Source organism: Micromys minutus, assembly GCF_963924665.1.
Source record: "Micromys minutus genome assembly, chromosome: 1".
Classification (NCBI taxonomy): domain Eukaryota; kingdom Metazoa; phylum Chordata; class Mammalia; order Rodentia; family Muridae; genus Micromys; species Micromys minutus.
In genome coordinates this window covers 145123320-145136292 of record NC_137969.1, presented here as the reverse complement: position 1 = coordinate 145136292, position 12973 = coordinate 145123320, and the positions used below count along the sequence as shown (strand labels likewise).

The window sequence follows — 12973 nt, the reverse complement described above, 5'->3', positions numbered from 1 at the left end:
TTTATCCTGTCTTTCATAGTTAGTGGAGTAAAATGTGTTTTCATATAATTGACTTAAAACTTTTCCCAGCACTTGGGAGGCAGAGGCAGTGGGATCTCTGTGAATTTGAAGTTTACAAAGTGAGGTCCAGGACAGCCAGGGCTGTTAGACAGAGAAAGCCTGTCTGAAAAACTAAAAACAACCAGCAACTAACCAACCAACCAAACAAAAATTCTTCTTTCATGAATTTCCTAGTAATGAGATTTGTAGCAGCTACACAGTGGAGTGTGTGTGTTCTCTTAGTCTGTGGTGGCTTTAGTTGTTTACAAAATGCTGAGGTAAATATGTTCAAATCTTAAATTTTATATTGTTGAAAATGTCAGATGTACCTGGAGTGCCTAGCCCTTTGAGGACCAGAAGCACTGGTCTCCGTGAGTTCCAGACTAGCTTGGTTTATACAGTGAACTTATGGGCTGACCAGGGCCAGATAGTGAGGCCTGTGAGATAGCCTGAGTGAGAAGACTGTTCTGGGTCGAAATCTGTTATTTAGATTAAACCTAGGCCCACCCACGGCTGCCCCCATTATTTCAAAGGTGTGATTTCAGCTACAGTTTTTGTTTGTTTGTGGTTGAGGAAGAAGTTTCAGGTACCCCATGCTGGCTTTGAAATTTGCATCTAGACAAGGGTGACCTTGAAACTTCTGATCCTTTTGCCTCTGGCAGACACATTTGCCACCAAACCTTGCTCATTTGCCAAGATTTTACCAAAATACATTCATTTCATGGTGTCTTTGTCAGGGTTTCTATTCCTGCACAAACATCATGACCAAGAAGCAAGTTGGGGAGGAAATGGTTTATTCAGTTTACACTTCCATATCGCTGTTCATCACCTAAGGAAGTCAGGACTGGAACCCACGCAGGTCAGGAAGCAGGAGCTGATGCAGAGGCCATGGAGGGATGTCACTTACTGTCTTGCTTCCCCTGGCTTGCTCAGCCTGCTTTCTTATAGAACCCAGGTCTACCAGCCCAGGGATGGCACCACCCACAGTGGGCTGGGCCCTCCCCCCTTGATCACTAGTTGAGAAAATGCCTTACAGCTGGATCTCATGGAGGCATTTCCTCAACTGAGGCTCCTTTCTCTGTGATAACTCCAGCTTGTGTCAAGTTGACACAAAACCAGCCAGTACACATGGTGTGTGCTTTCCCAGTCAGCCTTCTCTGAATGGTTGTCTTTTGTGTGTGCGTGTGTGTCACACACACAGAAGTCTTCAGTTATCCTATGGTAGCAGATTAAAATAAATTCTGGATATCCATTTCTTCCTGCTGTGCTTGTGATTGAACCCAGGCTCTGGAGCACTCTAGCAGGTGTTCCCCACCAAGCTACACTCAGCCTTACTTTCTTATGGAGGAGGTGTAGACTGTGTCCCTTCATCTTGTTACCAGGAGCTGCCAATTTCTAACTGCTTAAGTGAATCTGTCTGGGCACCTGCCATGTGGAAAATGCTGAGTTTCTCTTCCTGCCGCCCGGTGCGTAAGTGAACTGGGAGCTGTGTGTGGAAGGACAGCATTTATAAAATTAGCAGCCTGCCCATTGGTGTCCTTAGTCCTGACTTAGTTCCATGACGACACTGATGACTGGGAACAACTGCCTGTAGTCTGGTAAATGAATTGATATCTGCCAGGGCCACTGGGTGCTGGTGGCTAAACATAAGGGTACAAAACAGGGAAGGACATAACCTCCCTCCTCTCACGTAGCTTGCTCTTTGATGGTCCTCCTGTGGTTCCCAGACAGTGAGCACCGAGGGCCTTTGTCGTCCACAGTCTACGCTGCCTTAGGTTGCTGGCAGGAACGGATGGATGAGTGAGCTGCTGTCTTCTATGGAAGAAGGTACATGATGGGATTAGTGTTTGCCCAGGACTAATTAAGGGTAAGTGGTAGAGACAGTTGTGGCAGTACCTGTCTGGAATCCCAGCACTCAGGAACTAGGCAAGGTGGAGGATCAGGAGAGAAGATGGCTCAATAGGTAAAATGCTTCCTCCAGCAGGAGACATGAGTTTGGATCATCAGTACATGAGCAAAAGCCAAGCATGCTGGGATGCCCCCTCTAGTTTCCAGCACCCGGGTGGGAGTCTGGGACCAGAGATAGTCGGATCCTGAGGATCCTGAGGGCTCACTAGCCAACCAGGCTGGCCTAAATGACAAACTCCCCTGCACACACACACACACACACACACACACACACACACACACACACAGAGAGAGAGAGAGAGAGAGAGAGAGAGAGAGAGAGAGAGAATAGGTGATTTGAGTTTAGGACATCAAAGGTGGCCATGGAACAGTTCAGTGTGTGCTTGTAGCCCTAGCAACTCTACAGCCAAAACAAACATCTCAAACCTCACTCACTACCATAAATATCAACAGATTTCTTGGGTGCTCTGACTTCCTCACCACCTACTGTCTTAACTCCTGGCTGTCTGGTTTCCACCTCTTTTGTAAAAACTCATTGAAGGATACAGCCAAGTCTTGGACATTCAGTATATGGCCTCTTCCTCCTTTTGGTCCAAATGCTCGTTCCTTTGAAGTGTGTTTCAATATTTAGCAGCCATAAAAGCAGCAAATAGGGGAAGCCAAACTCAGAATGGGTTGACAGGTGGTCTGGATACCTGGGAGGTCATGTAAAGCAGGGCCACATTTTCTTTTGACAAGTTCAGAGGGCAGGGTGTCAGAGCACAGGCTGTTCCCTAACTTAGGCCAAGGAGCCTAGCGAGTGTCAGGTACAAAACTGCAGGCGAACAGAATGAAACTCAGTCACAAAAGCCGAGTCACATAGCAATTTAGATGTGCATGCTGCTGTCACCTGGGTAACTTACAACAGCTCCCAGGCAAGAAAACCAGAGGATCGGGAGTTCAAGGCCATCCTCACTCTCCAGTGCATTCAAGGCCAGCTTGGGAGATTCTTGCTCCCATTTTCCTGTTTCCTCCAAATGTCTGGGTTTTAAAGGCAAAGAGAAAAGAGGGTTTTAAAGATCTATTTATTTACTTTATGTATATGAGTATGCTGTAGATGACTTCAGACACACCAGAAGAGTGTATCTGTGTCCATACAGATGGTTGTGACCCACCACGTGGTTACTGGGATTTGAACTCATGACCTCTGGAAGAGCAGTCAGTGCTCTTAACCACTGAGCCATCTCTCCAGCCCTGTTTGTTTATCTTTAAAGGCAGGTCTTACAGGCCCTGAAACTCACTAGGTAGCCTCATAGTCTCAGCTGTTCTTAAACACTTCCCTTCCCATAAGTTGACAGATCTCCCTCCCTAGTGACTGTCCACATTTGTAGGATTCAGGCAGTGTTTATAACTCCGACAATGTTGGTACAAAAACAAAACAAAACACCCCTCTCATCTTAATGGAATTAAAAAAGTTTATGGTACCGTTTTGGTTGACCATGTCCTGGGACACAGATTTAGGTTATCTTAAGTTCCATGTTCCAACACCGAAGCAGTTTCAATTTTTACAGAACAAGAAAAACCACACATCGAGGGAAGTTAAAATGCAGTGGTGGCTGCATTAGAGGCCTTTATGGCAAGGCGGGAGAGAGGCTTTTTACCACCCAAGATATTATCTGAGGACATTCTTAGTTTGGGGGTTGGTGGATTCCAGTGGCTCTGGAATCAATAGATTCCAAAGCTTTTTCTCTATTACTCATAGGACGTTAGTTCCAGTACAGCGGCAGGTGGGCCAGGAATGGCTGTCCCCAGGACCTGGAGGTAGAAGATAAGGCAGTTAGTTCCCCTCTGGACATGTAACATTCCAGTCCTCCCAGAGCAGGAACTTCTAGCCAGTCAGCGGGTCTCTGCAGACTCGGCCCCTTTGAAAGGGCATCTTTCACAAATAGGTATGCGATCCATACCAACTGCACAAGATCTGTAGAATACAACCCCAGCCATCATTGATTTGGGAGGTTGACTTCATTGTGCTCCCTAGGTCTGGAACTGCTACACCTCCCCCTCCCCCAGCGTGCAACTCCTGCTGAGCCGTGTTCCCAGAGAGACCAGTGAGCAGCAGGTGAAAGCTGGGAGGCATTTCACCACCGGGCTTTGCCCCAGTTGACAATGAACATCAATGCCCTTTCCACAAACATACCCAGTCCAGATACAAGGACAGGATGGTCCAGATGATACTGTAGTCAAACTTCCAGTGTTGGGTTTGGCTTTCGTTTAGCTTTTCTTAAAGTAGAAAGTTCAGGGGCCTTTAGAACTTTTTTTTTTGGTCACTTCAGGCTGGGCCTTATGGCGCAGACTTTTAATCCTAGTATGTAGGAGGCAGAGACAGGTGGTCCTGTGTTCAAGGACAGAACAGTCTGTGTATGAAGCATGTTCCAGGACAGTTGAGAACCTGTTTTTTAAAAAATGATGATGGTGGTGGAGATGCCGATGACGGGGCAGCATGCAGGACTAAGGATGGAGCTCAGTTGGTGGAACACTTGCCCAGGGTGTATAAGGCCCTAGACTTGATCCCAGCACACATACAAATCAATAATTAGTAAATCAGAAACTTTCAAAAGCTGTATCTACTTCAGCAGCAGTTTTGCCGCCCCACCTGGCCCAAGCCACTGATCCGCTCTCCATTTCTGTAGTTTCCTGTCATTCTAAGGACATTATTCTTGTGTTTGTAAGCCTGAGGGTCAGCCCAGGGCCTTCTGCTTGCTGTACTCCACTGCTGAGCCAGGTACATCCCTCAGCCTGACACAGGACTCCCAGTGACCTTTGTGATTTTTATGTAGTTTTTGTTTGTCTGTTTGGGTTAGGGTTGGTTTTTTGAGACAGGGTCTTACTGTGTAGTCCTGATTGTTCTGGAACTCACTGTATAGACTAAACTTGTTTGGAAGTCACAGAGATCTGCCTTTCTCTGACTCCACAGTCCTGGGATTAAAGGTAGGTGCAGCCATGGCTATTTTTATAGTTTTTACTTCTTTTGAAGTCTAACGTGTACAGAGGAAAAGCATCCAGACATACTAGTGAAAGTTTGTATACGGAACGTACCAGGTAAACCCAGATCTAAAGACCCAGAACCTTACCAGCACCCAGGATGCCCAGCTCCTTCCAGGGTAGCTTTTCTAACTTACAGAATCAGAGACCACTACTTCTTTTGCACTTACAGTAACAGAGTTATAAAGTATGCCTGTTAGGAAAAGGATGAAGAGAGTGGGGGGAGGGATATGGCCCATGGAGGTGCAGCGAGGCCTGGGGGCAAGGGAGATGCCTCTGGGGGGCTCATATTGGGAATCCCTTCCCCCGAGGGACCAGCCACATGACAGTATAGTACAGAATAGAGTTTATTCAAGTCATGGGAGAGTTAAGAGGGTAGTAGAGGCAGAGAGAGAGAAGAGAAGAATAGAGGAGAAGAGGCCACCCATGAGCACATGGAGAGAGAGGGGGGGAAAGGGAAGGGGAAGAGAAGGGATGGGGCGGGAGTACAAGGCTGCAAGTGAGCAAAAGAGAGAGGAGGGTCAAAGAGCCCTTTTATAGTGTCAGGTCACTGGGGCGGAGCATACCTGGCTACTGCTGGGTAATTGAGGGGTGGGGTTTACAAATCCCAACAATGCCTGTGTCTGTCTGTCTGTTTGTCTGCCTCTGCCTCTGAAGTACGGGAGACAGGTGTGTGCACCCTGCCCCAGTACCCCAGTACATCTTTTGTGCTTTGTGTCTGGCTGCTTTTATTCAACCTTGTGAAATGTGTCCATGTTCCTACCCATAACTATCAGAGTTTTTTTTTTCTTTCTTTTTTTTTTTTTTGATGTTTTTAATTCTACTAGAGATGCATTCCAAATTAAAACAAAAAGTGAAAAAAATGGAGAAAAAGCGTATCAAATGAATCCTGAACTTCTTCAAAGAGGACGTCAGTGAAAAGTCCATAATGATGTTCTGAGAGCCACAGCTTATGACCAGCTCCCAGACAGCCAGGGCCTCCTCATTCCTCTGGGTCTTTCTAGGACTACTTAAAGGATGTCTTTGGGAACTGTTTATAATCTTTTATCCTGTATATATATATATAGGATATATATATATTTATATATACATATAAAATACCCAGTGGAGTAGGCCAACCTTTTTTGGTTTTCTTTTTTAGCCTAAGAATATCTGACACTAAATGTATGGCTAGAGGTGAAGCAGGGCTCCGACATCCACAAGAAGATAGAAGAATCTATTTTCTGAATTATCTCTATCAGTGATTACCACCAAATGTTCCAAACTGTCGTTTAGTGTTCTCCCAAACTCCTTAGCTGTTCCTTTTTTCTGTGAGATTTATTCTCAAACAATCAAGTGAAGGCTTCTTAAGTGTGGCACAGTAAGTCACAGACATTCACATTTCATTTGTGGGCCAGTGAAATTCTGTCCTGGGGGACAAAGTACAAGGAAGGTTTTTGTGAGTCAGACCTTGAAGGCTAGTCTTTCTAAATGCTCAGGGGACCTGGAGAGATGGTGACAGTGTCAGGTGTTACAGGATTTGTTGTGTTCTTGGTCCCAAAATAAGCCCCAGTTGCTCTTCATTGAAAGGGGAATGAGGTTAGTATTGATACCGAAGGAACTTGGGTCCCTCCTTAGAGTTGTCTCATTATTAAAATAATTTAAGAATGGACTCAAAGAGAATCTTGAGAACAGTTTTATTAGAGTTCAAATGAAAACAAAAACAAATAGACAAACAAACAAACAAAAACTCCAGGGCAGGCCAGCTGTAAACCTGGTGGCTGCCTGAGGGAGGAAAATGGAAAAGAAGAAAAAAGGCTGAGTTTCGAGCTGGCATTGAGGCCAGACACATGGGGAACACACAGTCATGTGGTAGAGAGGAGGAACTGGGGAAAGGGGAAGGAAGTCTCATATCACAGAGCATGCTTGGGTTCTAGGTAGTGAGTTAATTCCAGGACAGCCAGAGCAACATAGTGATGCCCTGTCTCAAACAAAAACAAAACCCAGAAAAGCTCCATCTTTCTGAGTCCTGACTTGACCCAGAAAGGAACATGGACGCAGCAAAGCTCAGGGCTGTTCACGCCTGGAGGGGCCGTGCTGGGAGTGGAAACGTGGGGGATAGAAAGTATAATATCTCATTAAAGCAGTCTCTTTAGCATGGCTTAAGGTGAGCCCACATTTCTAAAGTGGCCCCCTTTGTTAGGAGTCGTCCCTTAGCCAATCACTGAGCTTGTCTAGCTGCAGTGCTAGGAATTTTTTCTTCATGGCTCTGTGCTGCTCCTCTAAGAGTGTCTTGGCTTAGCAACCAGAGCAGACACATAGGCAGCAGAGACTCCATGATGTTAAAAACCACAGAACCTTGAATGTGCTTCTTTGCTGGGTACCACTTCTCTGTAGCCATCCAATCAGCAGTGATGCTTATGCCTCAAACCAGGCATGGCTGGAAAAATTCTCCCTAAGCAAATGGGCAGGAATCAACAATCACTTCTATAGATTTCATTCTTTTTAATTTTATTTTTATTATGTGGTGGGGAAGAGAAGGAGAGGGAGGTGACAGTGGGCACCAGGAAGTCACAGTTAACATGTGGAGGACGGGAGGAGAGCTTTGTGGAGTCTGTTCTCTTCTTCCTTTACATGGGTTCCAGAGGGGCTCAAACTTGGGTCCACAGGCTTACACACAACGCTCTTACCAGCTGATTCACTTGCTCACTTTCTTCTTCAGACTTCTGAGTGTTGGCCTAGCTCCTGCCTCCGAATCCTGTAAGATTCTATGTTTTACAAGAAATGTCCTCAGACTTCTCCCTATTCTATGAGAAACAAAGCCACTACTTTCTGTTTGTTTGTTTGTTTGTTTAGAGACAGGATTTCTCTGTGTAGCTTTGCCTCTCTGTAAACCAGGCTGACCTTGAACAAGAGCCACCTGACCTGCCACCCGAGTGCTGGGATTAAAGGTGTGTACAACGGGCTGTCTTGCTGAAACACTGCCCTGAAATGGTTAAAGCTACCAAGGAAAAGGAGTTTGTCCTTGGTAGGCTCAGTCATGCACATCACTTTCTGTGATATGTGTAGGGAAGGGATGCTGAAGGAAGACATTTCTTCCTACGATGGAAGACGGCACTGTGGGAGTTGAGGACCTGATTTGAGCTTGGTCTGGCAGTAATCAGGGCTGTGGTTACCAGCTCATCACTGATTAGCCTAAGCCTGGCAGGATTCTGAGGCTCTGTACCTTCATGCTGACCTCAGTCTTGCTACACCTGCAAGAGCCCTCACGGGCCTGGGGACATAGCTCAATGACAGTAGTTTTATAGCAGAAGAGTGATCCATCCAAAAACGTCGGCAAAGCCGTGAATGGCGCAGCTCAGGCAGCTCTCCTTCCAGCAGGGCCGAGTGTCTAGGTGCATAAAACCATTCCTTCCCTCGGTTCTCACTCTGCAATTCCGCCTTAAATTTGATTGTGCTACAGTGATATCAGAGTGCTTCTGGGAATGCATTTTCCCATTAGGAAATACATCCTTTGAAAACGTGAAATCAATAAATATGATTGATTATATAATGACATTCCCAGTTCTAGAGAGGCAGAGGCAGGTGAATCTCTGTGAGATTGAGGCCAGCCTGGTCTAACAGAGTGAGTTCCAGGACAGCCCAAGTGACACAAGGAAACCCTGTCTCACAAAACCAAACCATGGGGAGAGGGAAAGGGAGATGGAGATCTTACTCTGTAATCCTAAATGGGAGAGGGGGAGGGGGAGGGGGAGGGAAAGGGGGGAGGGGGAGGAGGTGGGAGGGAAGGAGAGGAAGATGGAGATCTTATTCTTAACTCCTGGCTGACTGGAATTACATATCCCTGGCTGGCCTCCTATTTTTATTTTTGGATATATTTTGTTTTAGATGAATCAGTGTTTGGCCTCCTTGTATGTGTGTGCACCCTGTGCATGCCTGGTGTCCTTGGATTGTATGTGTGTGCATCGTGTGCATGCCTGGTGTCCTTGTATGTGTGTGCATCGTGGCATGCCTGGTGTCCTTGTATGTGTGTGCACCCTGTGCATGCCTGGTGTCCTTGTATGTGTGTGCACTGTGTGCATGCCTGGTGTCCTTGGATTGTATGTGTGTGCACCGTGTGCATGTCTGGTGTCCTTGTATGTGTGTACACCGTGTGCATGTCTGGTGTCCTTGTATGTGTGTGCACCGTGTGCATGCCTGGTGTCCTTGGATTGTATGTGTGTGCACCGTGTGCATGCCTGGTGTCCTTGGATTGTATGTGTGTGCACCGTGTGCATGCCTGGTGTCCTTGGATTGTATGTGTGTGCACCCTGTGCATGCCTGGTGTCCTTGGATTGTATGTGTGTGCACCGTGTGCATGCCTGGTGTCCTTGACAGAAGGCAGAAGGGGGTCCCTTGTGACTGAAGGTGTAGATGGCTGTGTGCTACCATGTGGGTGTTGAGAATCAAGCCCAGGTCCTCCGTAAGAGCAACAAGTGCTCCTAAAGAACCATCTGTAAGATGTACCTTCTCTCCAGACCCCTAGCTGCAAACCCTCCGTAATGTCCTACCCCAGTCTCCTGAGTGCTGGAATTACAGGTCGGAGTCATTAGTTCAGCTTTCTTTGTTTCTTTCTTTCTTTTAAATCCTAATATTGTGATTAAGTCACACTTATTAAAGTAGTACACTCCTTTAAATCCTAGCACTCAGGACTCAGAGGGAGGTGGATTTCTGTTAGTTTGAGGGCCAGCCCAGTTTATATAGCAGATTCTAGACCATCGATATTGAGGGCTATGTCGTGAGATACGACGCAGATAAAAAAACCATAATATCCTGGGGAGGGGCTGTGTTCAATATTTATATATGTATATATATATACACACACATATATGTGCACACACATATACACACACACACACACACACACACATATATATATATATATATATATATATATATATATATATATATATATATATATATATATATACAGACATATATATCTTATTGATCACATTTATTGTAAAGTCATGAAAGGACAGCAACAGTCAGACAGCATCTGCACCCAGCTGATGGGAGGTGGATGGGGCACTGAGTTACACGGTGAGAGAACAACATTTCTTTTCCCACCTTCCTAGAAAACATTGGTTAGTAAGGCAAAGGACAGGCAGCTACTGAACAGTGATACTAACCTTGCAAGGACACCAGATAGTTGTGCAATCAGTATATATTATTACCTCCTTCAGTAATTGTTGATGGAAAACAGGCAGCTTTGTGCAAGGTACTTGATCATCTTTTTAGCCTATCAGTAGAGACACAATTTAGATAGAGTTTATCAAACTTGCAGGGCTCCTAAGCACATGCAGACTGGAATATCGACTGAAGACTTTACCATGTATGTGTGCACTACATTAGATTTTCCTTTCTTTTCTTTTTTGCTAGTAGTGAGGATTGAGCCAGGGCCTTGCTTATATCAGGTTGGCATGCTGCTACTGAGCTGCATCTTCAACCCTGAGTTGTCTTTCAGTGGGCGGGACCTTGTTTATGATGCTTACTGTCCTTTAAAACACTGAGCTCCTAGATTACCTCAAAGAACGCATGTCCCCTTTGGGGACTGTCTGAGAACCATGCACATGTCACCCAGTGACGTCCACGATTGCCTGACCTCATGCATTCAGGCTGCTCTCAGCCTGGCTCTGCAGCTAAGGATGTCTGAGCTTCTGAAGCCCTCACCCTCACCAGGATTGCAGGCGTGTACTCTGTATGCAGTGCAGCCATGCATGCCTGTGCAGTCAGCCTTGCGTGCCTATGCAGTGCAGCCGTGCATGCCTATGCAGTCAGCCGTGCATGCCTGTGTAGTGCAGCCATGCATGCCTGTGTAGTCAGCCTTGCATGCCTATGCAGTCAGCCTTGCAAACCTATGCAGTCAGCTGTGCATGCCTGTGCAGCCTTGCATGCCTGTGCAGAGCAGCCGTGCATGCCTGTGCAGTCAGCCGTGCATGCCTGTGCAGTCAGCCTTCTTGCATGCCTGTGCAGTGCTGCAGTCCTCTGTATATGCAGTGCTGGGATCAAATTCTGCTCTCCTGTTCAGACAGGTATTATACTGACTGAACCATATACCAGATCCACATCATAACCTTTTAGGGTTTGTTTTAGATATGTTTTAGATATGTTTTAGAAGTCAATGAAATATGGGCCCTCTCAGAGAGAAAAGAAACACACACAAATATATATGCAAAATATTTGCGATTGGGCTGGAGAGATAGCTCAGTGGTTAATAGCACTGACTGCTCTTCCAGAGGTCCTGAGTTCAGTTCCCAGCAACCACATGGTGGTTCACAACCATCTGTAATGGGATCCGTTGCTTTCTTCTGGTGTGTCTGATGACAGCTACAGGGTACTTATATACATAAAGCACAGACTTTGAGTTGAGAATATTTGGTTTAAACCACCTTTTAAAGAAATACAATTCACTTAACTAACCTAGCTCTGTCTTTATTAATACTTGCTTATTTAGGGGAGAAAGACTGATGCTGTAGCAAGTGTGTAGAGGTCAGAGGGGAAGTTTGTGGAGCCAGTTTTCTCCTTCCACCTTTGTGTGGGTTCCAGGATCAAACTCAGGTCAGGCGGTCTTACACAGCAGGCACCTAGCTTTCTGAGCCAACTCAAATCTCTCTACTTCTTGTAGAAAAGTTCCACCCCCATTTTAAAAAATCAATTTATTTACCATACTGAAAGTCTTTTTTAGATTCTGTGCAATCTTTTGTTATTGGAGGAGAAAACAAAATCCTGCAAACCCTTGTTTCTAACACTCTCGCCTTTGCCGACAGGCTTTATCCTTTGCCGACAGGCTTTATCCAAGTAGGAAGCAATTAATTACTCTCTGTTCTGTTTCCTTTTGCAAGTCAGCATCCCAAGAGTGGGTAATTTAGAGTCATGTTTTGTTTCTGGAATTAGGGTGAGGCCCCATTGGGTCATGAAAGCCTGGCTAGATAGAGAAGAGGATTCCTGTCAGTTCTGAGCAGGTGCCAAGCCATATATACATTGAGGTAGGTGGGTCAGTAAGGCAGAGGTCACGGTGGCTGCCGGCAGACCCTTTAGAAAGCCAGGCTTACAGTCTGGTGAGAAAGATAGGCCACATCTTGATTCAGAGGGAGGTTCCTGCCTTAACCCTAAACCTGCTCTAAGCTTCTGCTGGGATGAGGGAGTGTTCTGCTACCATAGAACCCCAGCCCAGCTTAGCTACTAGACAGTAAGAAAGCAGTTACCCTGGAAATGCATAGATAGGATATAAGGCCAGCGCTGACCCTGAACAAGGGCTGCTTGGCTGTGTTCCCCTTTAAGCTGACCTGGAGGTAGAAACTGGTGCTGACCCCAAATAGTTGGTAAGCTCCATATAGAGGTGTTTTTCCAGTCAGACATTTCTTCACAGAGTCCACTATCTCTGAAGCATCCTACCTGCTGGTGGATGCCCTGTGGTTTTCACTTGGTTCCTTTCTTACCGCCTCAAGCAGTTTTACAGACAAGTTACTGAAAGAGATGAGTAAATTTGACTCTACTTAAGATGCACATAATGGTCTCTTCCCAAAATCAAGTGTCTGAGGCAAAAAGAGAATAAGGAGGAGGCAGGGGGTTGGGGGGGCTGGGAGACCCAAGCCAGTCATCTGACTTCACGAAGCACTGTTGGGGGGCCCCTTGACAACGGTTCTTTCTTTCCTTATGTTCTTTTTTCTAAGCCTCCTTTCTTTTCTCTCCACACCCCCAAGACTCTTGCTTTGTACCCTGGGGTACCCTTTAGCTGGGTTCAAGTTTTTGCCTCAGCCTCCTGAACACCAAGAGACACAAGTCATGTCTGGGTGCCTTGCTTTTTCCCATGGGGATCATACATGTGCACACCTTACCAGGACCAAGTTCAGTGCGGTGAATAATCTTCATACCCACCCTAAATGGTCAGAGAAATGAACGGGTCTGATCTGTAACTCACACTTGTGTGTTTCACTGGGACTTGGTTCTTCAGTGCTGACTTCTCCAAGGCAGTTTCCCTGCT

At 46.0% G+C, this 12973-nt stretch overlaps 1 protein-coding gene across 3 annotated transcripts in view; it reads left to right on the top strand.

Moving 5' to 3' along the window:
* G3BP2 (G3BP stress granule assembly factor 2) overlaps positions 1–12973 on the top strand; it is a 74839-nt gene that overhangs the window by 26789 nt on the left and 35077 nt on the right. The window contains exon 1 of one of the 3 annotated variants that reach the window (XM_080930402.1): positions 1702–1866. The exons of 1 other annotated variant lie outside the window; for it this stretch is intronic. The gene's annotated coding sequence lies outside the window, so the exon portion shown is untranslated. Of the gene's footprint in view, positions 1–1701; positions 1907–12973 lie in introns of those variants that run through there. One more of the 3 variants, XM_080930403.1, reaches the window with a different exon arrangement.